Genomic DNA, 27,021 nt, shown 5'->3' with positions numbered 1-27,021 from the left:
AGGCAGGTGATACTAATTAAATTAATAACACAATTATACATATAATCAATTAAACCAGCCCCAAAACCCACATGTTCACTTTGGTCAGGGACATAAATTAACCCCATCCCTGCCAACCACCACCAACACATAACCCAACACTTTGTTTTTATATATATATATATATATATATATACACACACACACATTTTTGCTCAAAGAGCCAACTTCCCAACGTTTTGGCATGTTAACATACCTTTGTCAAGGGGAAGTGTGTTTGTAAACAAACATTGGAGGTATTTATAGGCTTTTGATGTCATGGTAGCCACACATTTATTTCTCTTTAAATCTAATGTCTTTGTGATGTAATTCACTATATAGCTAATGTTGTAACGATCTACTGTTCCTTTCTATTTAAACCTTCAGACATCATGGTATCTAGTCTATTTATCCATGTATTTATTTTTATTTTTCTATACTGTACATTATCTAATACATTTTTCTAAAACCACAAACTTTAGGTCATCCATGGTGTGTCTGTTCCTTGTAAAGTGCTGAACTATTGGTTCAATTACTTTTTTTATTTCTTATATTTGATAGGGGTTTCTGTATTCTTTTATATAATGATGTACCTGTATTATTGTATTACATTTTATGCAAATAAACCATATACAAGGTTGTTATCCTTGCATGACAGATTTTTTAAGACTGCATATTTCTTTTCTTTATTTGCAATTTCACTTTTATCTTTACCAATATATTTGCACACTTTACATGTGCTTTTACAGGTTTCAGTGTTCCTTAATGTATCTATGACCCCTTTATGTTTACTGTGGTCTAAAATGTCAGTCAAATTTGACTGACATTTTAGACCACAAAAGCTATGATTGGTGTTTTCGGAAATATTTTTTAAAATTGTTTCTGAATTATGAAGTATACGTAAATGCTTCCAAACAATTTTTGAAATGTTGGGTAATAATTTAAAATACGTAATTATTAATTGTACTCTCTTAACCCTCTCTTCCCTTTTCTTATAATCAAGTAGTTTGTCAACTTTTCTCAATTCTCTCTCAATAGTTATTTTATATCCTCTTTTCTTAAGATTCATTATTAATTTCTTTATTTTTATCCTTATACCCAGTCCTTTAGGAATTGCTCTTTTAGTATAGATAGGATGTGCAGGTGACATATGTAGGTACTGATGCTATCTGTCTATCTATCTATCTATCTATCTATCTATCTATCTATCTATCTATCTATCTATCACATAGTGGGGATAAGGCAGTTCATCACTGCATTTGCTACCTAAAGTTATACAAATAACTATCATCTGAATAGCCATACAAAGCACATATTTACTTTTGCCGTTGTATCACATAAATAAGAGTTAATTGCTTTTGAAAAACAATTTGTTTTTGTTTATCTGTACATATTACACAGCTGCACCTTTGTTATAGCAAATTGGTTAACTATAAATATATTTAATTTGTATTTTTGTACAAAAATACATACAAAATATTGCTGACACCCATGGTAGCTGTAGTAATACAATGTTATTCGGTCAAAGTGCTTGAATTGCCAAGTGTACTGTACAGGAGAGTGAGGCTTGCCAAGTAATGTTAGAACAACAGCAACCAAGCATATCACACACTGGCAATCTACAGGGATTGAAAGAATATCTCCTTGACATTTGTGAAAGCCTAGACCAAGGTGTGAGGCAGCTCCTTATTTGCAGAGTATATGTTGATGAAGGCTCAACCGTATAGTAGCTGACTGTGGAAGTCAAGTTTAACCCCCAGAGGGAAAGAGCCTTCATCAAGAGGGCACTGTCGCTATTAGAAAACTATTTTCTTTAAAACGATACTTTCAAATCTAGATTAACTTTGAACTTGAAATGATTCATTTGGACAGTGCCAGATATCTGAGTGGAGCAATATTACTGAACTGTCCATGTCCCGGTTTGTTGTTGTTGAAAGATGCTGAGCGCCAGTGGAGCTGACAAGCTGTAATTGGCTGACTCGGCAGTTGAGAGTACAGGACTGGTTGCTTTCGTCAGTGCAAAGCTTTGATTGGCTGGTTTTGGCGGATAATAAAACACATTTGGACCAATTATGTCTTTGTTTAGTATTTGCTGTCCAATATTTGCTGTAAACTAAGCTTTCATTACGGGAAGTTAAAATGAAAAAGTCTGGTACTTACGTAGATTGATTTTAAATTTGATTCACAGTTGATGCCGTGACATAGCAGCGGGCATCTACCATCTCATAGAAGCCTGCTAGAACTGGAAGCTGATTGGATGATGGTACTGAATCGTTTTGTGATCATTTGTAGAACATTTGCTCATGTTACATATATATATATATATATATATATATATATATATATATATATATATATATATATATATTGTGAGCAAGCTTACAGAACAACCAGCAGGAGGCACTCGTGGCAGGCTGAAACCAAGCCGGGCCCCACAGCAGGGGTCAGCTGGAATGATCCGTGGCTGCCTTGGAATCAGCCTGCCATGAGTTTGAGGAGTTAATTGATTGATAGGCAAAGGTGCTGCTTGTATAGGAAACAGAGTTTGCTTATTAATTAATAATTGCCTCGTTTGGCCAGCACCTGTGGCCTATCTGGGCCGCAATAGAGATCCTTTATAAAAGGTTTATTTTTCTGTGTTCAGGGGATGGCTTGGATCGTCTGAACGGAGTGGTGAAACGCAATACAAATCTGAAAGTACCCATTGGAAGAGAAGCACTAGAGGTACGGTGAATGAACAGGAGCCTGGGGACATTGTTGCAAGACGACTAAGATCAGTTTGTGTTTTGTTTATTTTATTACTTCTGGAAAGAGACCTGCCTCCAGTTTATTTATTTATTTGTTTATTTATTTATTTTTGTTTATTTGTTTGTTCATTCTTTTGATCCTTTGTTGCGGCAGAGCCGCTATTAAAGAATACTTTCTTTGGAGCTTTGTTGTCCGTGTCCTCTGTGTGCAACCAACCCTTCACAATATATGTATATATATATTTGTAGAAACGATATGTTTCTATTACAATTGTAGTGCATATACATACAGTACAACAACATAAAGAACACTGCTGGCTATGGGATTCTAGTATTAGATGCCATGTTCTAAAAATAAACACGTTTACTGTAACATGTGTTTCCTTCAAAATTGCACATTGGAGTCCTACTATATAATGACTTGAAAAGTACAACAGGTAGGATTTATGAAATGATTCCACTTTAAAGTCCTTTTACCTTTTATAGACACTTTTATGTGACATTTCAGTCGTTGTTAAGAGGTTTGAGATTTTCTGGCCAGAGATCAGAGATACACTTACGTCTTAATATTTGTATTTTTCTGATATTTAAAAAATAAAGTATATTTTAATGGCAGTAAAGAACTTGAAAAAATATGATTATTGAATGCATTTTTAAGTGGTAGAATTTGACTTTCATATCCTCACCAGAATGTAGTTTGTCACTTTTCATACAGCCATTTCCCATGAGACTGCTGTACAAAACACTTTCACGTAGAGCCATGAAGTCATGACAGCAGTGAAGGTCTCCTGCTTGCTTGAAGATGACAGTAATTTGACCTGATAGGCATGTGAATTATTAATTCAGTCAACGTCAATTGCTGAGCAGAAGAATCTACCACAAGGGTGTAGGTTGAAAAGTATTGACCAACACTCCTAAGCAAGAAGGTTATATAAAACATATTAATTCTAAAAACCTTGCAACAGATACATTTTTTACACGCATATTTTAATCTTATTGGCTAAACTAGAAAATGCTTCATGCTTCTTTTTATGATATTTATGGTGAAATCTAACACTTAATATCATTTCCAAGATCTGTCTTGCCTGGATTAAAACCTTATGCGCCAGTGTAAATTCAGTTTATGTTGCTAAACAAGGGGTTTCATTTACAGTCCATAAATTCAGATATTTATTTCAAGTTTTGCAACATTATGATTTATCCTTTACACTACTCAATTAGCCATGTAGACATTTTGAAACTACAGTAGGCTGTTGCTAATCTGAATCAGATTAGTGATGTGTTCAGAATACTGATTGCTAATTGCACCCTATGAAATATGCCTTTGTTTTAAGAGTTTGGAATATGTAATAAACAAATACAGAAACAGATGTAAATGTTTGCAGAGATATTTAAGTGTTCCTGCCTGGAAATTCAGTTTCTACAGTTTACATTGGCATGCATTTTTTAAACATCAGATTAGCGAGCGTCTACTGTAGTTCGGTTTTACTTCTTGGCTTCTCAATCCAAGACATGTTGGCTGTTGGCTAAGTTTTAAATCACTACTCTGAGTGACTCATAGAAACCAATTAAAACTTCCACTGTGTAACCAAGAGTCTGTAGTTAAGCCTATTTCTTCAAACACCAACTAAACCTCGGTCATCCTACCAACAGTGAACTCATCTTTCACTATATATATAGATAGATAGATAGATAGATAGATAGATAGATAGATAGATAGATAGATAGATAGATAGATCAGAAGTACTAGGCTACATTTAAACAAACATGTTTTTCAAAAGAGGTAAAGTAAAAATAGCCAGAATGACAAAAATGTCACCTATTATTTATATATCTATTTATCTCCTCTTTTATAAAAAGACTTGTTTAGACTCAATAACTGTAAGTGCATTCAGGTGTAACTCCTGTTATTACCATCTTTTCATCGACATGCTCTAGAATGTAGATGTCACAGACCATTGGGCTACATCAGAGAGTTCATAGGGATATAAGCATTTCCCAAGCATGTCAAGAATGATTTACTTAGATTGAAGGTAATAGTGTAAAGTTTGCATTTCTACAAGGTCTGACAAGAGTGGTCCCTCCATATAGTTCTATTCCAGCATGTGTAATTCAAGACACTTTTTGGTTGGTGGGTTACCATTTTGGTGTGCTGTACATTCATGCTTATTAGAATTAATTCAATGGCATCATCAGGAGTTATTAATAATAACGTTTGAGAAATCAATTAAATTGGTAAAAATTCCATTATAGCATCTCTTATCCGATTTACAGAAGTCATCGACAGAATATCTAATATCTAGGCTAGAACAAGAAGTGACATCAAAGTATTACTTTATGACTAGCTATTCCCATACTCTACCTCACAAAAAAATGTTACTTTCTATTTCTATAAAGGTATATACAGTAGTCCGTCGCGTATCCGACTGCGGTGGGACCAGAGTAAGGGCGGATATGTACAAAGTCAGATAAACGAATCCTGTTTTAAATACCATTATACACAGCTGCGATAATTACTAGATTCACACTATTATTGTTTTGATTTTTGGCTTTTATTAGGGAGCTCCTCCAAACCCCTTGTTTAGAAAGAACATGGTATTAATGCTTGTGACAGAGTAGCCGTCTGCCGCGTGGCTGTGTGCATTCGCGGGTGAGCGACAGGAAGGAGATCGAGACGGAGGTTGAAGTTGATACGCCCCCCAGGCGGACAGGATTTATTTACATATCAACACACTGAACAGTTCACGTGACACTTTCAGCAATGGCAGCGCACAGAGCACATACAACACAGTGTATGAAAACTTTGGTGGGATCTACAATCTCTGAACCAATCTTATCTGTTCAATAATAAAGTAACATTGCTGAAGAGCTTGATCATGGCGGATAAACAGTTAGGACGGATATGTGCTGGGTGGATGCACAATGGATTACTGTATTCTTAAAGAAGACTAATTCATATAAAGTGAAATACATTCTTTATACACATTCTTGCCGAATTTCAAGCTAACTTGTGGCATACAGAAACACAATATTCCTGTACCTTGCTGGCTAAAAATAATAACCACTATCAATGATATCACTGAGAGAATTGGGTGAATATGTACAGTACTGTAAGAATAAGACCTGCACAGTTTCAGCAGTAGAGTTTTGTAAACTCAGACTGACTAGAAGGCTCTTGCTCTTATTTCAGTAACTATTGTTGCACAGTTGTGAAAACAAAAAACGCATATGAATTTATTTATTTATTTATTTATTTTTTACTGTGGATGGACAATCTAGAAACAGTTATAATTATTTAAGATGTGGAAACATGTGGAATTGAGAATTATCTTACCAAGGTGAACAAGGCACTGAATACACTATCGTCTACTGTGGAATGCTTTGCATCTGCTCTGCACAAAAAAATAAAAAATATCCAAATGAAACATGGGCTTGTTGTGACATTGGTTGGTTTGTTTTGATGTTTTCTTTTTCTAGCTTGGTGATAATTATTTCACTTCACTCTCTCAACGTTTTAAGCAGTTCAACTAAGCTTGAATGCTTACTTACACTTGGCCTCTAATAGATTCAGTGTCACTTTGAAGATTGTAAATGGATTTTGCTGAAGAATCAAGTTCTTCAGACACCCTAGAATGAATAGTTTTTCCTGTAATTGATATCCACGATAGAAGAATCTTCACAAAGTGGTTCTTTATAGCTTCTTTCTGGTTTTGAGTGTTATCCAACCTATTACTTCTATTGTGCTGCATTTAACAGTTTTAGTCTCAGTCCCTTTTGTTTTCCATGTTCTAGCAATGTTGTGAGATTTTATCTGCAAAATACATTAACCCAAGTTATAAATCTTGCTAGATGAATGCCACAAACATTTAGATGCCACAAAAATGAACATATATTTAAAGTGACAGAAAGGGAATAAACAAATGCATTGTATAAGGGCAATTGGTTATAAATAGTGATATTTATAAGTATAGTTATTCATCTTTTAAATAAACCTGGATAATCAGAAATCACAAAGAGCAGTAATAAAGTCATAGAAGTACCATATATATATATATATATATATATATATATATATATATATATATATATATATATATATATAGTTGTAGTCAAAAGTTTACATACCCCAATGGAAATATCTAATTTCTAGAAATTTCTCAAAGAATTATAAGAAAAATCTTTCGTAGCTTTTGTACATGAGGAAAAACAGTTACATGAAATTATTTATTTCAGCATTCTTTTTGCAAAACTCAAAAAATGCTTATTCAAAAATATTTATACCCGGACAAGGAAAATTAAATAATAGCTAGTTGAGGCACCTTTTGACCATTCTTCAATGCATAATTGTTCCAGTTCATTCAAATTTTGAGGACTTCTCTTGTGCACAGCCGCCTTCAACTCATACCAATCTCAAATGGATTTAGAGCGGGACTTTGACTAGGCCATTCCAGAACCACACACACACTCACACACACACACACATGCACACTCATACACACACACACTCACACTCACTCAAACACACACACACACACTCTATTTTTTCTTGGGAGTTGATATAACTCTCCTCCTAGTTTTGACAGCATTTTATAGTACATCACTATAAAACACACTGCAAGAGTTTTTGAAGGAATAAAATGACTGTACAAAGGCAATAATGAATATATAAAAAAACACATTTCATCCAATACAAATAAACCATGCAATTTAATTAAATAAATATAAAAACATTATTTCAAATATAAAAAGCAATCTTTCATTGCCTTGTACATTTTTCATAATAGCAAGCTGCTCTGTGGTATTGTTTCAAACAGGTGCTTCTCCAGGGGTGTTCTGCTTTTAAGAACAACTAAATCACGGGCATGTCGCACTACAGCTTACCTTCAATTTAACCCCATAATTCAAACTGGATATACTGGACTGATGAAAAAAAAAGTTTCAGGTCTAAAACTGTGTTAGTGAAAATAAGATAAATGTGTGCAAAGTAAATAATAATAATAATAATAATAATAATAATAATACTCTCCCTAGTTAATCAAGCCAATCTATCAGTTAAGCTAATCTATCAATTAACTCCCCTTTTAAGCCCTGGGTCAAACACTCATTGTCTGCCTGTTTTTTGCATTTGCTTATTGTCTCACAGCACTGCAGACCCCAATTGTCGTTTTAATTTCTGCCATCTGTGCTTCCCTGTGCTTCGCAAGGTTTTTGCTTACATTGTTAGCCTCCCCAGGCTTGGAGGCCTATCGGTTCGCTCTCACCTCTAAGACGGCTGCTGTCCCTGAGCCAAGAGGAAACCCTGCATTCTCCCAAAGTGTCGGTGCTCCTTGTTAGTTGGGGAGACTTCTTCTAGTCTTCTCAACTGTATCCTCTCTCCTTCTCTTCATTTTCCCTTTGGAGGAAGTGAAGCTTGCTTCCTAGCCTTGGAGGGTGATCGGTTCGGTCTCAACTCCATAAGGGTGGCTCTCCGCAAGCCAATGGGAAAGAATACCATCTTCCAAAGCATGTCATCTTCCTAAAGTCATAAGCACATCATTTCTGTTTCAAGTCCCAGGGCTTATTCCTCGCAGGCCTTGCTCCTGTTCTGTGAATACTGTGTGCAATCTACATTGCATAGATTGTGCCACTGTATTTTAGCATTCTGTTTGTGGAAGGAGGGAGAGAGCTATACATTTTAATCAAGATTTCTGCTGGAAAAGATTTTCAACAAAGCAACACAATACAAGGGGTGAGGTGTATAGACCTGACAGCACACTGCCATGGTTGTAGCCATGTTGACAATAATATGACTTCGCTCTTACATCTGTGTCCAATGTAATTGTGCTTTCCATTTATCATAATGGCACATTTTTCTAAGAAGGGAAGAAATACCTGAGAGACATGATAGCATTCAACCTGTCACATTCTGACAGAAGAGTGAGATGTGATGGTGAATTGCTACAGGAGCCTCTGTTTACTGTGTAAGAAAAAATAAAATATATTTGATTATTTCTGCTGTTTCAGTATTCAGGTATTTGTTGGACAGCTGGTCGCTAAATTTAAATGAGCCTTTATAGGAATATAAAAGTCTTACTTTTATGCTGTTCATCTAAGGATAATACACATTTTTAAATGAGTTTAAGATAGTTCCTTCCCTGATTAACTAATATGTTTATATACATGGTAGTTATATTAATAATTCTTAGGGCTAAGGACATTGTTCTGTGTGTTTTGTGTAATTCTTTCTTGTACATTTGTTGCAATTATTTTGGTTAAAGAGCAGTTATTCCAGAAGCATTCTAAATGTGTTGAAGAAATGAAGAAGATGTGATTGGTCCTGAAGAAGGTGCTGTATTTTAAATACTGACATGTTCAGTTAGTGTGTAGATGCTCCTGGAGTCACTGATGTTCTCTCACGAATCCCACAACCAGCTCTACCAAGGTGCAATGGCCATACAGTACATACATTCTCTATTCTGCAGTAAAATAAAATATTGAGAACTGCAGAGGGGAGTTAGCCTACCAAAATAATTACATGCATGTGAACAAGCTGTATGGAGACATATCCAACAGAAAGAGAACTGTACTTGATGATTGTTAAGTCCTTGTGGGGAATACAAATTGCCCTTAACAAAACCACCTTCATATTTTACACCACTACGATTGGATCTTGGATTTCACTACAACAAGATTGCAGTCGTGAAAAACAAGAGGATTTTTCCTTTCTCTGCTGATAACTCTTTCCTGTGATAAGCTGCATTTATTATACAGATGGCAATGACTTTGCAGATATGTTGTAAAGCCACTGCAGACACAGCTACACAGACCAAATAAACAATTTAAATGTGTCATTTTACATTCAGACACATTTTGTTATAAAGCTAGCTTGGTACTATCTTTTTACTAAGTTTGACTCAGAATGCAACTGTATTTAGAAAACCTGTGCGAGTGATATACCTCTCTTACTGTTCCTTTCAAGGTGTGGTCGTCTTCAAAAGGTGGCCAAACATCTAATAATTACAGACTGCATCATAAATATGTAAAACAGTTTTTCAGCATTTTAATTAGTAATCTCTGCTATTTTTTCTTTACTCTCAATTTATGAAAAGTAGTAAAAAAAAAAAAAAAAAAACAGTGTAAATGTCTGCAGCCTTTATTATAGACCAAACAGGTGGTTGAAAAAAACAATGCAAAACAGCTAGCAACATTTCCGAAAATACATTTAAAATATTCTTAAAATCTATAAATGCACTTGAGTTCAATTCAGTTTACAATGCAATAAACACAACACATAAGGTTTATCAAGAAAACAATAGCTGCTTGTAAAAGAAGGAACTGCTAGTTTAAGCTCGTCTTATCTTTCTATTTGTTTTTCAGAAGCATTTTGAGTTGATCCCATTTCTTCTGCTTGACACCAGCAGTCCATTTTAATTAACTCAGTTCACAAGAATGGTTGTCATTCTTAGATACTGGGCACAAAGCCAGTTCCTGAGAAACACTGATCAATTTGTCTAAAAAGCAGAAAGATGTTTGCAAGAAAGATGATCACAAAAAAGCACTAAGCACCAAATAGGATAATATGACATATGAGTAAATGGGACAACATGTAACTTTTGAACAAAGCTTTAATGTTTTATTTGTATATATATATTTAAAATGTACAGGTTCATAACATAGTTTTGTTTATGTATAAAATAAATCATGTCTGTGTGTGTGTATCAATCAAGTCATTTAGCAGCTTATTCCAAGGTCTTAAGCATTCTTGGGTCAAATCTCTGTTATTCTGTAGCTCTGTCATTGATTTTTCGCTGTTAAAAACATAGACTCGAGTAAGAGCTTTGACCCCTGCATGTGGACAGAGCAGAAGAGTTAGAGAGAATATAACTATTGTGCACTTTCCCCAAGGTGAACCAGAAGATACTGGAGGCTACAAACATTTCACATTTCACAGTTTTGGGGTTGTTCATTGGGATTTCAGCCAAAGAAAGACACAGCTTAGAATGCTAAATGGAAATGAACATGGACGCTAATCATATTCTTAGATCTAAACAGCAATTCGTTTTATTCAACATGTTGCAAAGCATAGGCAAGACAAATGTCACACGCGGCAATGTTAAATATCTGATCACTTGGCACACATTCTAATAAGGTTAGGAAATTCCCCCTCTGTGGTTGTGACTGATTATTATTTGTTAATTTATAAGCAACTTCACTTCTCTCATAAACTGACTACAGATGGCTTTTCTCTGCTAATTTGGCTTGCTGCTTTATGTGCACAGAATGCTCATGCCTTCTGTAATTTAGAGCAGTCAGTTCAAATCATGTCCTACCTGACAAGTAACAAGTCCAACACCGCTGCACCTTCTAACACCCAAAACATTTTATATAGTCTTTCAGGATGAATGTGAATATCCAAAGCATTCAAGCACAATTGCATTTGAAAGTGTCCCTTATGAAAACAAAAAAAAAAAAACAATTACCCTAAAAGCATAACAAGACAGATATTGAGAAAATGACTGTGCTTACAGGAACAAATCTCATTGGAAATCAAATATTCTGTTTTTGCACAGCCCTAATCAGTTTAACATATACTTAGAATTGTTTTTGCCTATATATTGAAATGAAAACTACGAGGTGAAAAATTATATGAGCAGTCTTCTGAGTGGATAAAACCCAAGACAATGTTGAGGATGTTTTACTAGTTAGGACTAGTAAAGACTGTTATCTCCAAGGACACTTGATGCATCCTCTAGTCATAGCTACGATATGACAAGTGTTTTGTTCTTTTTTTGTTTTGTTTTGAGGGCCTGTCAGTTACTGCCAATTACAGTAAGTGCCACTTACGATTTGAGTTTGACAGGCTGCTGTGACTATGCTGTCAATGAACTCTTTATGATGTTAGTTTATCCAAACTGTACCGTACCTTCTTATTACAGTATTTGTTATCTGAATTAAAGTGAATAGCAGAGAGATTCCATGTCATATACATGCCTAACAATATGCATAATCTTGGATCATAAGTAAGATGAGTTAGGTTGTATGGACCAGAGTCCACATTACACAACTGCAACACAATTTGTGACCATTGGTAGTATCTGCTTAAAAGAGGCTAATGTCTGAAAAGGGTGTTTAAGCGTACTGTAGCATATGTGCTTATCTCGTATGGTGCCTACCGCTGTCCCTCACTTTTCATGAGCACTTGCACATGTTCTTGTTTTTGTACTTGCGGAAAAAGAAATTGGTGCAATTTATGATGGCCCTTTAACAATTGCTACGAAATGACTCTCTTTTTACCATACAGTAGTGCAGCTGAAAAAAGTCAAAACTCTGTCTGTTATTTGTTAAGAGAATTATGTGTAAAGCAAAAAAGTCTTATATGGTATTGTCCAATTATAATCAATAATAAAAACAGATGTATTTGTAATTTGATGAAACAATACATTTTAAAAAAGTGTTTCCTTTTAAATGCAAGTCTATTTTGAACAATCTTAGCTATTAAGTCCAGTCATACCAAAAACAAACATATTACTTGCCAAGCACATCGCAATGGCTTGCAATAGGCTACAATGATTTTTGCATAGCAACTGCAACTTACGGCACTGAGGCAGCGACAGACATTAAAATCTCAACAAACTGTAATTTAAGCATGTTATCAGAGGTACATTTCAATTATTCAGATATATCTGAACATATTGTATTCAATTTTGATTTAATACTATGAACTAAGCTAGACACTGTATAATACTGGTGTAGGATAAATACGAATAAGTGACACTATAAAGCTAACATTAGTTGACTCAGTGATTTAGTTTAATTTCACATGGTTGTCCATGTCTGAGTTTGCTCTTCCACAGCTGTATGACCGCATCAACTTGGGCACCAAACAATGCTCTTTTGCACTCAGCTGGTCATACCTGCAAAAATCTGAGGTGCCAAAACGCATAACCTGTGATGTTCACTGTGTTAGGAGTTGAGCTAAAAGAGCGGGCTCTATCACTGTGACAACAAAATCACTGATAACAACCCTTTACAAGTAGAGGGTGCAATATATGCACCCTATTGGATAGAACCCAGGGCATGTTATATGTGCATCAGTTGTCTAAGATCCTGTATATTGTATTTTAATGATTGTTTCCCAAATAATCTGTATCAAGCACTTTTCAGTGCACATGGTTCCTTTGCATACTAGAATGTGAGGACTGATGTGCTAAGAGCAATATGCCATCACTAGCCAGTGTTATCAGGATTGCCATCACTGTAAAGGGATCAAAGCATCTCGACACATCGTTTACAGTGAAGCTGATTAAAGAAATCTGGAGTCGCAAGAGCTATTAGGTACTGAAAGCTGATCTGACAGACTGGTTACTAGCGCTTCCTGTTAAGTAACAGGTGTAAACTAATTCAAAAGAGGCTGTAAGACTGACTGCAGATAATGTAAAAGATTTGGCAGAATTAAGCTAAACTTAAAACGCAGAGTTATCCGTGGGAGACTGTGACTACATCAGAATAAAAGATGGCCTGGGGGGAGCCTGACTTGGAACTACAGAAGATGTTTAGAGGAAGTTGTTGCACTATTTTATTTAAAATGTAGTCACATGTAGATGTGCTTGTATACACCACAGAGATCTTCTGGCTGATCTCCAAATGCTTGAACTAGGTTCCTCAGGGAATTGGGTAATATCAAACATATTGTGCAGTATATCTTAGTGTGCATTTTGTCTTATCTGATGCCAGATAATATTATTATATTTAGAATGACATTGAGTGAGTTTGAAAGTGTCTAACTGATATAGATCATTGATCAAATATTCATCTCTTTATATGTGGCATTATAAAGTAAGCTGATTTATTAAATCCACTTTCTAATTGAATTGCTTATTAGGTTTCATATTTTTTTCCATGAATAAGTTCTTTAAAGGCCACCAGTAAGTTGCTTTAGAATACACCACTAATTACACGCACAGTATTATTGCTAAAATAGTGCTTTTCTTACATTTATGCTGCTCTTTTTTATGTTGCCTTTTTTTCCCCGACATGTTTCGTTAAGCATAAGCAAGAACTGTAAGGTTTGTAAGATGTCGCTGAAAGGGAACAGTGTTAAAACAAAATGTTAAAACAAGACGTCTCTATACTAGAAGTATCAAAATACTAAATTAATATTGAATGAAACTGAAGACGCTCCCGTATGAAGAGAAATGAAAGCTAATTCACCTTAAGACAGGAACATATTGTATGTAGCGTATGATCATCCATAACTTTAAAAAACACTGAATTATAAATGTTACGTAACACTATTTAAAAAAAAAAAAAAAAAAAAAACTAGGTATAATTCTACCCATAGACCATGTTTATTTTCATAGATGGTAAAGCTGGATGAATGCCTTTAATGTCATATTATCAACTTAATTTAATGTTTTGTTCAGGAACTGTTTTGATTAAAGCTTCTGTCAGCCATCATGTCAGTTAAGGGAAAAAAAAAAATTGGTAAAATGGCTCCTACAATGCTTGCAAACAATGATAATCTATAGTAGATGGTGGTTGAGATTCTAAATCCTGCAATATTTGTACTGACCTACATTAGGCTGTTTCTTAACATGAGACAGGTGTGTTTTGCTAAGTAGCTGCCTAATGCAATAATTCCTCTGGGAAGCTGTTGACTGATTTACTGCTATCCACTGACCTGTAAAGCATTTTGAAGGTACTGCCTGTGTTTGAGCAATGGTATGACCTGTCTGATACAGAAGTTGTAAATATTGCATGAGAGCTGAACTTTAATGGGTCTTAAAAGCTCACAGGAACCAAAGAAAGCACAACAGGAAGATACATTCTGAACACTGGTACTTTAAGGTAATTTAAGTAGATATCATCGGGGTCCTCATACAGCATTTGGTTCTTGTTATTTTAACAAGCCTGTCAGGATTCTGTCTGTTAGCTATAGTATATAAGCCTGAACCAATGGATACTTTACTGCTATTGCCTGATGAATGCACAAGTTTGGCTCGTGTGAATTATTAGTTGTTTCAGAGCTTTCTTTAATGCTCCTGGTCAGCATCAATGCAAAGTGAACAGATGCTGCAGACACAGTGTCTTCTGAAACTGGGCACACTTCAGCCATGTCACCTCAAATATCAGTTCATTTCCAATCCTGCATCTAATCTGAGCAGTCGCTTAAATCATTTGTGTTTGTGTTTTGTTGATTTTGTGCATTATTTCTGACACTGTATTTCATGTATTTTAGCAGATTCTATTGTTTTAATAGCCAATATCAATGCTTGATTTAAATCTCGATATCAAATGCCTTTAAATTTTATTCACATATTGTAACATATTGTCAAATATTATTCATGTATCCATGCCTTTACCAAAAATGTACCCGTAAACTATTGAAAACCAAACTAGAGACATTATTGAATGAGATTGTTTAATGCAATCATATTTTTAGTAATATACAGCAACATACAGCACGGTACAGCATATTAACAAAACATGTGGAAACACAAATTATTCTGGATTCAGAATTTCCTGAACTAAATCTATGTGGCAAATGTTTTCCAAATCTTTCTGTTTGGTTTTTGGTTGTTAAGCACTAAACGTACTATACTACCAGTACCTGGTAACAGAGAACAGAAGAGCTCATCATACAGTATGCTGAATCTGACTCCCAGTGTGAATCCTCAGCTCATGGAAACAACTGAGAAATTAATAGTTTGCAATCACTCTGAAGCATTTGTTGGTAAGCATGAATAATGAACAAGCTCAAACTAAAATAGAGAACTATACAGTCATAACAGAGTAATACACAGATGAGACTTACATTTTTGTGAAAATATAGATGATATAAAGAATCTTAAGTCTCTGGCCTCATGTAAATTCTTCCATATTCAGGATTTATTTTTACATTACAAATTTTATTTTAATGTAATATCATATGTGGTAATTACTGTGTTAATACACAACTGCATGTGTAATTAATATAATTACCATGAACTTATATAGCATATAATTAACTACACAAGCATAATTAAAAGGAATTCGGCATACTTAATAAAGAATTGACAAGTCTTACGCATTAGAAATCACTTTTTGGCCTTAATTTCAGGAGTCTCACTGCATCTTAATGCATCCCTATGCTTGGGTTTCTGAGAAGTTACATATCATAAGGCTGGCTAAATAGGTGATATGGGATTTTGAAATGATCAACAGTCAAAACTGATGATATGTAAAAGGTGAATTAGGATTTTGGAGAAACCTACAAACAAATGTAGATTTTGACCTCAATTTTCTATTTCAATTTTGTAGTCCAAAGCATGATTGTTATTTCTGTTGTTTTTAAGGGGATGAGGGATCACACTGGGTGAAGGATGTGGATGTACACTGTTGTGAAAACAGCTACAGTTACCTAAAGAAACAAACACAAATTGCCCAAATCCCCAATGGCTTGATCAGCCCACTTGATAAAAGGCACTTCAAATGAATATCATTGGTATGGAATTGGCAGGTAGCATCTTCCATGGGCTTCTATTAAAACGTGAATCTTGTTTGCATATTGCAGCCTCTCTGGCTCGGGCTTGGGGGGAGGGGGGGGGGGGAAGACTTGTCAAACATCTTATTTTTGCTGGAAAAACAGCTTTTGAAAAGCAGCCTTTGTAGTGTGAGTAAAAGAAAATGTCTGTTTTTCCTTTCTCTGTTAATTTGCTTTTTAAAAGAATAGTAGACAAGAGGTGTCATGTGTGAAGTCTCATACGGATTGCTCTCAGCAGGCCAGGTTGCGCAGAATTGAAATTACTTACACGTTATTGACTGAGGCAAAGGGCAGAATTATCACAGTGGGATACATCATCTACATTTCCCAGTGTGGTATATTGGTGACGCTAGAACAAATGTACAGTGTAAACAGTATGTTACATCCCAAACACACACACACATAAAAACACTTGTTATTCAAGAAGACCTGCATTTCAACTTTAATGATGCACAGGTGTCGTTGAGCCAGCTTCCATGATGTTTGCGGTTTACTGCTACTTCACTGTCACCTGATGTTCAACTTACAAGTAAAATAACTTTATTAAATTGTCTGTAAAAATTCTGTAGTAGGTCTCCCGAGTGGCGCATCTGGTAAAGGCACTCCGAGTGGAGTGCAGGATGCACCCTATAGCCTGGAGGTCGCCAGTTCGAGTCTAGGCTATTCTATTGCCGACCGTAGACGGGAGCTCCCAGGGGGTGGCACAGAATTGGCCGAGCGCCGCCCTTGGGGGGGTTTAGGTCGGCCAAGGTGTTCTCAGCGCACCGCGCACCGGTGACCCCTGTAGTCCGGCCGGGCACCTGCGGGCTTGCCTGTAAGCTGCCCAAAGCTGCATTGTCCTCTGACACTGTAGCTCTGAGGTGGCTGCACGGTGAGTCTGCGGGGTGAAAAACAAACAGTCGGCTGACAGCACACGCTACGGAGGACATTGTGTGTTCGTCTTCGCCGATCCCGAGTCAGCGTGGGGGTGGTAGCGGTGAGCTGAGCCTAAAAATAATTTGATATGTAAAATAGGGAGAAAATAATAAAATAATTGGCAATTACTAAACAAAAAAAACAAAACAAAAAAAAAATTCTGCAGTGGAAAAATTCAAGACAGTTACAGAATACACTACATTCCAACCCCCGCACCACTGATTACTGAATGCAGCCTTTGGTGGTGGGGATGGCAACAATTCTGAATTTTCCAGGTGGCAGATGAAAATTAAAAAACAGTATTTGGTATATACACTTATGTTTTAATTTGATGATAACATCAGTGTTTAATGTGCCTTATATAAATTGCCCCGAGTCAAGGTTTTACCAGGAAACATTAGCTAATGAACACAGTAAAGAAAATAATCAAAACATCCCTGAGCAGAAAGTATGGAGAAAAACAGTTGTTATCACTCTAATTCATTCTGAACAAGCTGCTATATTAATGTGTGACTGGATAGATACACAAAGGACTAATTAAAAGCAGTTCTGTCTTTCTACCTATAGAGATCCCTCTCATTGTTGGAAAATAAAGTAAATATGGCTTGAAGTTTACTAGTGCTGAAATAATGTGACCTGCTCTCTTATTAGTGCATCGAACTGTATTAAAATTAATTGAAGCATGGAATGAAACTAGGATGAAAATGGCTACTAAGTGTAAGTGGAAAACCCAGCTTCTTCAGTAATGACTCTTTACATTATTATCATAATAATCATGACTTAAAAAAAAAAAAACCTCTTACAGCATAAGGATTGTTGCCCAATCCAAACAGGTAACACAGCAATAACGTGATGTGATATGGAACTGAAAAGCCAGAGCACTTGTTGTTATGTTTGTTTTTTTAATCGCTCTTCCTGCAGTGATTTAGAGGACAGATCTCAAACCCCAGTGTACTAGAGCAGACATTTTGAAAAGAGCTTTGAAACAGACTTTAAAGTTATAAGTGTTATGATGTTAACAATGAAAAGAAAAATGACAGGTACGTTGTTTAAACAGCTGTAGCAGCACGTGGGGCTGTGTAACACTATACTTTTCGGAACCCTGCTGCTTACTCTTTAAGTGCAGCTAAGTGCTTTATGAATGCGGCCCTTTATGTTTCACAGTATTTTTATGAAACCTCTTGTCACGGAACACCAGGGCACCTTCATCAAGCTTTATTTTTATTCATTTTTAATCTTTTCTGTGGGAAAAAAAAAACACCAAGACTCTTAAACTTGGGTCCCTAAAATGTGACACTTAAACAATCCAATAGAACTAAGAGTTTGTTTCTTTATTATCTTAAAGACTGCTGAATTCCTTTTTTTTTTTTTTAGCTCGTGTCAGCTTATGTGCAGGCTTTCAGGGTTATCACAAATTTATATTTTTCTCTTCAAAGATAACAAGCTGAACAAAACAGCATTTGTTGGAGATAGCATCAGATACTGGGTACACAGAGGCATGAATGAGAAAAGAAAATCATATATAGAAATGAAAGTTCACAAAATAAGCTTTCTGCTGTGATCAAGACTTTTAACTACTATTTTTAAGACAACATCTTAATAGAACTTTAGCGTTATGTTTGACCCTGAATATCTACTCTAAATTGAATTGTCAAACATTTTCGCAATGTTTTGAATTGAAGTGCTAAAAAGAGTATTTAATCCAGGACCCATTTGGAATTCAACACTGTTTGAATGGGTACAGTGACATTGTATTGATGTTAGAATTTGTTTTGTGCTTTTGCTTAATTATTATTTTGTTTGTTGCCGACAGGCAAGAGCTTCGGTGCAGAGATTAAAGAAGTTAAACAAAATCTAAACTCCCTTTTCATTAAACCATAATCGCAAAAGATTTCTGTTTTTCTTTCAGTTTCATAGAATTGTTAGAATAACCATACATTATCTTATTATTAAGCAACATTCCTAATGCTCTATATTTACAGGCCTTTATTCAGACCATATTAAAACAAAACAATACATAGCTGTTTGCAAACATAATATGTGGGCCCTGTTACACTGGTCAGAAGCTTGCAATCTACCATATTTTTCAATTTACGCTGTAGCGTGCAGGCTATGCCTTTGTTTTCCTATAATAGTTGCTTGTGAAGTTATGTTTTTTTTTTTTTTTAAAAAAAGGTATTTACTCCATTCTTATACATGTATTTTGCCTCCCTAACCTGCAAAAGCCAATGCCTGCAAAAGCCAAAGCCAACACTCCCTGTGGAATCTCCTGCAAAGACTGGCGACTTTGCACAGCCAAGACACAAACCTGCACTCCCCTGATTATATGATTCAACCTACACACTATGTGGGCAGTTCCTTTACCAGGTGAACCACTCGAGGACTCCAGAATAATGCATTTCAATGGATGCATACATTGTGTTGTGGCTGTATGTCTTTAGAGCTATATAACCTTGTGTGGCAAAGTGGTGTGCAGTGCTCAGGTGTAGTGGTGATGATGAAACAGAAGACAGACAACAAAGTGATTCAAAAGGGTTTTATTTTTATAATCCTGGTCTGGTGACCACAAAGAATAATCCCAGTCAATACACAGCAATGTGTATTGCACTGTTCCAAAACAATGGGTTGCAGTCCCAAAATAATAAGACACAGTTTGTAAATAATAATCACAGTAGAACACACACAAAGACACACACGTTCACAAGTCCAGAGTCAGTGCTATAGTACTCGTGTTGAAATACAATTTACAATTTCCAACTGTTTACGAGGTGTCTTTGACAACAGTAGAGAAGCTGGAAGCTTTAATCAGTTCATACATCAGGAAATGGTTGGGAGTTCCACGCTGCCTCAGAAGAGTGGGACTTTATGGTAAAGGAATACTGCAGCTACCAGTCTCCACTCTAACCGAGGAGTTTAAGTGCGCCAAGGTCAGACTGGAAATGACATTAGTAGAGTCACGCGACAAATGCATAAGGGAGGCAGCACCTGTGTTGAAAACTGGAAGAAACTGGGCGGCAAAGAAAGCTGTGGAGGATGCAAAGGCTGCCCTTCGAATTGGTGATATAATGGGGCAAGTTCCAGGGGTCTTGGTCTCAGTTCAGCTCCTCCTACATGGCACAAGGCAGCCCCAGCTCAACGGAGGAAGCTGGTAGTCAATGAGGTGCAAATGCAGGAGGAGAGGATGAGGTGTATAAAGGCCATTTCCCAGGCCAAGCAGGAAGAATGGGTGAGATGGGAGAGTGTGGAACAACGCAAGATTGGCTGGCAAGACCTATGGTCAATGGAACAGAGCAGGATCAGTTTCCTCATCAGGTCAACATATGATGTTCTCCCATCACCACAGAACCTAAACCTCTGGGTAGGAGAGGATCCCTCATGTCCTTTGTGTTCATCACCTGCAACATTAAGGCACATTTTGACAGGATGTAAGGTGGCTCTTAGCCAAGGACGGTTTACTTGGTGCCATGACCAGGTGCTGCGATGTTTGGCCTTAGCATTGGAAGACAAGCGTAACATGACCAATAAGTTGCCACCTGTTCCATCAAAACATTACACACAAAAGACAACATTCCTCTGCCCAGGAGAGCAACCAGCAAGAAAAGGTGTTAAAACCAATCCTCGCCCAGGACAACTGGAAGCTGCTAGAGACTGGATAATGCTGGCAGATGTTGGTCAACGGCTTATTTTTCCACCTGAGATTGCCACCACTAACATTCGACCAGATATTGTCTTGTGGTCTGGATCAGCACGCCTTGTTCACCTGGTAGAGTTAACAGTGCCATGGGAGGATGCTGTAGATGAGGCGTATGAGAGGAAGAAACTGCGGTATGCTCAACTAGCCACTGAAGCGGAACAGCGAGGGTGGAGAGTCCAGGTTTACCCAGTGGAGGTGGGTTGTCGAGGATTTGTGGCACACTCTACAACCCGGCTTCTCAGAGACGTCGGATTCAGTGGCCAAGAGTTGCATCGCACAGTGAAGAACTTATCTGAAGCAGCAGAGAGGAGCAGCAACTGTCTGTGGTTGAGACGGAAAGATTCTGGCTGGGGATCTCAAGCACAATAGAAAGAAAGAAACGCTGATGTATGGGTAAGTAAGCTGTGCTGAGTTGAGTGGGGGACGGAGGGGGGTGATGCTGGGACGCCAGAATCACCGTCGAGCCCTCTTGAGGTGTCGTGGGCTAGTCGACGAAACACTGAGGATGGAAGGTGCCCACTTGAAGACCTCAGAGATGTACCCTACTTAGCTCAATCCAGACGGTTGTCATGGTGATGCACTGGGGAGACCGCACTGTGGTTGATACCCGGAGTCAGCATCGCAGCCGTTGCGTGTGCTGATGCGCTAGGGAGGCAATAAGCTGATCCCTGGAGTCAGCATTACACTTCAGCCAACAACACCAGACAGAAGGATATCTACATCATCATATGGAAGGAAGCGCAAATGGATGGAGACACATATGGATCACATTCGTTTACTATAAAGCTACGTCTTAGTTGGTGCTTATCTTGGTGAGAGCCGAGTTCAAATCAGCATGAAGTTTTAACATCTACTCTCTTGTAATGGAAATCATAAACAAACAAGTAGATTTTTAGACATGACAAAACAAACAAAACTCACGGTAATTCACAGTACTCCTTCCGGTTCAGCTTAACCATACAAAGGAACAGATCACCTCGCTACGTCCCCTTTTGTACCGTCAGTCACGCCCCCTTGGTTAGCGAGTGCAACTGTTTCTCCTCCAATCCGCGGTTGCCACATCACTTCCCTTCAGGGTCGATGACTTGGTGTACAATAGCTCCGCCCCCTTTCCACCTAACCCTGGGAATGAATTGTCAGGCCATCCAGTCCAGGGCACTCTGTTCCCTTTACACAGTGCCCTCACAGGTCGGGAGGGAGGTTTATAACCAAGATTAATTATTTCTCTGTCACACCTTGTTAGAAAAATTAACTAGAATTTGTCAACAGCTTGAGTTCGCCAAAATATATAGTGGTTCATGAGGGAAACTGCAGGTATTAGTGCTGAATGAGGCAAGAACAGAGAGAGCTGTGAAGGTCAGCAAACACTTGCTGGATGGTTTGGAGGTGCAGAACAATTCCCACACCAATGCTACAGTTACTGTAAAGGTGATGGAATATGTCAGGGCAGGTGATTTGTCAATGTCCACTGTCCAGTGCACTGTGCCTTGCAATTGGGTTGTCTCCATGGCAGTATGGCTTTTAAAAAAAAGTGTTACAGCATACATTTTTTTTTAAACCTCGAGGAAATCAATGCAAACAGCAGTTTTAGGTCTTACTATAGGGATAATATCTTTTTTCTATTAATTAATCTTACCGGACATACAACATCAACTATTAGAAACTAAACAGTGCGTCGTGTTATATGCAAGGGTATGTGGATCATATTCAGAAGACGTTTAGGACAAGGTTGTACAGTAATTATTTCTTAATGGACAGAATAATGGCATAAAGTAGCTGAAAATGGCATAATATTTAGATAGGACACATGAACGTTTTACAGTGTGTTTTCTTGTACAGAAATAAAAAAAACAATTACTGTTTTTGTTTTATCTGTGCTGTTTGGTTTGTGGGGTGTTTTAATTGCATCAGCACGTTTGGATTTGGTCACATTTAGAAGACCTGGTGTTGTTCATTTGTGTGATCATTAAGCTGCAGGAATGAAGTGCTGGAATGGATGCTGTCAAGGTCATTTATCCCATGAACAGTGATAGAGTAGGAATACTTCATCACACTTCTACCAAGCAGTGCAACTTCATTTCAGCTTCCACTCCCTCTGCTTCATCCATTTTTCATATTCTCCCCTTGAGTCTCTTATCGGTCGCTTGATAGCTGAATTAGATATCAATCAATGCAAAATGTGTTTCTTTTACAGGTACACCCAATAAACACTGTGACTGGAGTGAAAACGTTTTATTTAATAAAAGCTTGTTTCAGCAATTACATTTTAAGGTGTAGTGTCCCAGACTGTTAAAAAAAAACTTTACATAATTCAGAAGGTATAGTCCATTTTGAAAATCTCTCTCTCACTCTCTCTCTCTCTTTCTCTCTCTCTCTCTCGCTCTCTCATATACCGTATATATAAGGCCCTGTGTAAACCGCGATTTCACTGGCTGCGCGGAAATTGTGAAATTAGCCCAATACCGCGATTTTGACAATATTCTTAATTTTATAATTATTATTTGTATTTCATACCAAAAAAAAATAATCACATTAACCAAACTGTACAGTTCTGCTGTGTGCCTGCGTGTATTATTCGCCATGCACATAGTGCTGTGCAGTGATTATGTCATGTGACTCTATACAATCTAGGCGGGAAATTAAAATGCTACACACTGTAAACAAGAAAATGGATGACTCTAAAAAGGCTAAAAATGTGTCTGCAGCAGATCACGTAAAGCAGTATCCAGCAGGAGTTTTACAAAGCAATGGAGATAAGCTCTTCTGCACGTCCTGCAACATTACTGTAGATCACTACCAAAAATCGACTGTTGACAGGCATTTAGATTCAAGTATTCACCGAAAGAAAAGGCGGAAATCCAAAGTAGTACTGTGACTGCTTTACCTGCAAATAAACAAAAACAGTGACTTCCATGTTTCAAAAGTCCACTGAAAACCGTGAAGCACAAAACACATGCAATTTTGCCCTGACAGAGAAGTTTGTTTGCGCAAATATCTGTCTTGAAAAATTGGACAAACAAAAGTTACGTACATTTTTCAGACTGAGGGTAGCAAATGGTGGAGTGATTCCTTCACCAGCCCAGTTGAGACGTGAATACTTATCTAAAGTTGCCGAGTAACACAAGCAGGAGATTATGGAATTGGTAAAACAGTCTGGTTGCTTGTCAGTGGTCACTGACAAGTCTACTAATGCCCAAGATCAGTATGGGTTACACATTGTATTTGTTTTACAAGACCTAAATGGTGAACATGCATCCGACGTACTAGAACTGAAAGCTGTCCTTGCAGATACAATTTACCTACAGGCTGTTAATTATAACACTGTTTCACAAGCTATTGTAAAGTGCTTGAATAACTTTGATTTTGATAATGTCAGTGCATTTATCTCTATATTTGATGTTTAAAAAAAAAAATAATAATCTGTACACATAATTTATAAAATAGTTTGGTGCACATTCCGCAAAATACAATACTTTACCCGTGACACTGGCGTGAATTTTAAAGAAAATGTCAACTGTTTTCACAGGGCCTTATGTATATATATTGTAGAAGTTTGCCCCTAGTGGTGTACTGAGGGCAATACCTCTGTCAGTGCAATGCTCAATGCAGGTGAAGGAGGCAGATGAAGGACACCAGGATTCTTTTGCGAAAGTACTGGTTTTATTGCACACACTCAGTGCGAAAGTTTAATAAAAGTATGGGAAAACACTCAGCTCAAAATAATAAAACAAAACTTGCCGTCAATAGCACTAACTAAACAAACAACTCCCTAACTATCTGAGGACTGCTCCCTTTACCTCTCTAAAAAAACAGAATGAATGGATCACTCAGTACAAATAATAAATACAAGTTTTTGACACTCAGTCTATAGAATGCTCTCTCCTCGTCAAGAACATGCGGTTTGGGGGCTCCCGAGTGGCGCATCCAGTAAAGGCGCTCCTCGCAGGATGTGCCCTATAGCCTGGAGATCGCAGGTTCGAATCCAGGCTATGTCACAGCTGGCCGTGACCGAGAGTTCCTAGGGGGCGGCGCACAATTGGCTGAGCGCTGCCCGGGTAGGGAGGGCTTAGGTCGGCAGGGGAATCCACGGCTCACCGCACATCAGCGACCCCTGTGGCCGATAGGGCGCCTGTGGCTCTGCAGCGGAGCCGCCAGATCTGTGTTGTCCTCCGGCACTATAGGTCTGGTGGCATTGCTGTGGATCTGCAGTGCGAAAAATGACGGCTTGGAAGGAGCACGTTTCGGAGGACGCGTGTTCCAGCCTCCGTTTCCCGAGTCGGCGGGGGGGTTGCGAGCGGTGAGCCGGGGATACAGATAATAATTGGGCATGCTAAATTGGGGTGAAAACCGGGGTAAAAATAATTGGCGACGACTAAATTTAAAAAAAAAAAAAAAAAAAAAAAAAAAAACGAACATGCGGTTTGTGTAGTAGGTCACGTAGCACGCAGCACGCAGCACCCTCTGTCTGATTCAGGTTTTTTTCAAGAGCTTGAACAATTTCAAACTTTTTGTAGCAAGAGAAACAGCGGCGCATTTCGTCGTTTGTTTACATGCCATTTTGTTAGCGATGATGTGCACTCGTGGAAATCAGAATACAAAACGATACTGTATCCGTTGTGAAGAAGGTGTTCTTTTAAGCGAAGTTCCTGTTCCTTTAGCTGGAGCATTTACAATGGGAAAAATCTGTTTCACCACAAGGGTGTTCCCTTAGGCGAAGTGTTCTCTTAGGAGGTGTTTCTATACACAGAGACTACTGTATAACTAAAACAGCCTTTTTTCTAAAAGTGGACAGGGAACGCCTTACCCTGTCATAATATCCACAATTTTCTGCTTTCTAAAAACCAGCGATGAGTTGTTATGCATGATATGAATACTAATATGTGGCAAAAAATTAATTAAAAAAAATTAAAAAAAACATTCCAAATCATTGCAGATATCACTCTAGGTACAAACCAGTTACCTGATTCACATCCCTGAGTAGTGTTACTTTGGTGGTCAATAGATTTTATACTCTGTTTCATATAATATTCATTTTTTTGTACCTGCGACAGCTGTTTGATGCCATCTTTATACATATTAGAATATACTTGATTACAAAAACCTCCTCTTATCTGCAACATTCAGTTGTTTTGACAAATAAGAAAAAGGATGCATGTAACTTCAACATCAGGTTATGCACCTTAAACTTTCAGGTACACATTATTACCATACTGCTGTGCCACTATGCTCATCTAAGCTTACACCCATAGCGGACATTGTGTTCAAGGTGATACAACATGTTCTAGTGCTTCATCTTTTTGGCTTGATACATGGCAAATCTACAGGCAATGATTTATAATAAGACACAACATAGTGATGCTATTGCAAAAGAGGAAATTGAGCAAACAGGCAGAGTTATCTGTCACCAGATGACAAAGTTCAAGTTCAAGAAGCTGCTTGTCAAGTACAATCGACTGAACAAGTGATATATTAGACCTTAATGGTAGCAAAAGTAAGCTATAACCTATTGCCTTTGCTGTGTAATGTGAAGGTCTTTCTACAGAGAAAAATGTAATAGGAAAACAAATTGCAGGCTATAAGTCTTTTTGGTTTTGTTTTGTTTTAAATACATACATTATATGCTGAATAGAGCATATATGCTGTTACAATTGCTGAAGTTTAAACTAATCCTCAAAAAGCATCACTATGGCTTATAATTAGGGCTTGAAGTTTTCAGGTTCTATTTTTGATTACATTACCTCCCTTTAAACTTTGATCCGATTCTGTTTCCTAATTAAACTCAGAAAAGGCTCTTTACCTTCATATCTTGATGGAGCCAGATTCTGTTTTGCTTAATTTTTATTTCAAACAGACGTGACAAATAACGTTAATTGCTCATCACTGATCCTAATTACATTTCATTCTTGTCATCGCCTAGTTTATCTTTGTGGTGGTGTTACTTTCACTCGTTTAACAGAGTTGTCCTGACAGATTTTCTTTTCAGCATAAAATGCCCAGTACCAAGTGTATACTGATACCATCATTTTAAATCTCCTTGCAAACCAAAAAATTACCTTAGTACCCAGTCTTTAATTAGCAGTTTTCTCTTTATTAGGATACAGAGACAGCTTAACAACTACTAATTAGTACTTAAAGGCAGGTAGAGA

Source organism: Acipenser ruthenus, chromosome 14 (genome assembly GCF_902713425.1).
Source record: "Acipenser ruthenus chromosome 14, fAciRut3.2 maternal haplotype, whole genome shotgun sequence".
Lineage (NCBI taxonomy): Eukaryota > Metazoa > Chordata > Actinopteri > Acipenseriformes > Acipenseridae > Acipenser > Acipenser ruthenus.
Note: the sequence above shows the minus strand (reverse complement) of the source record.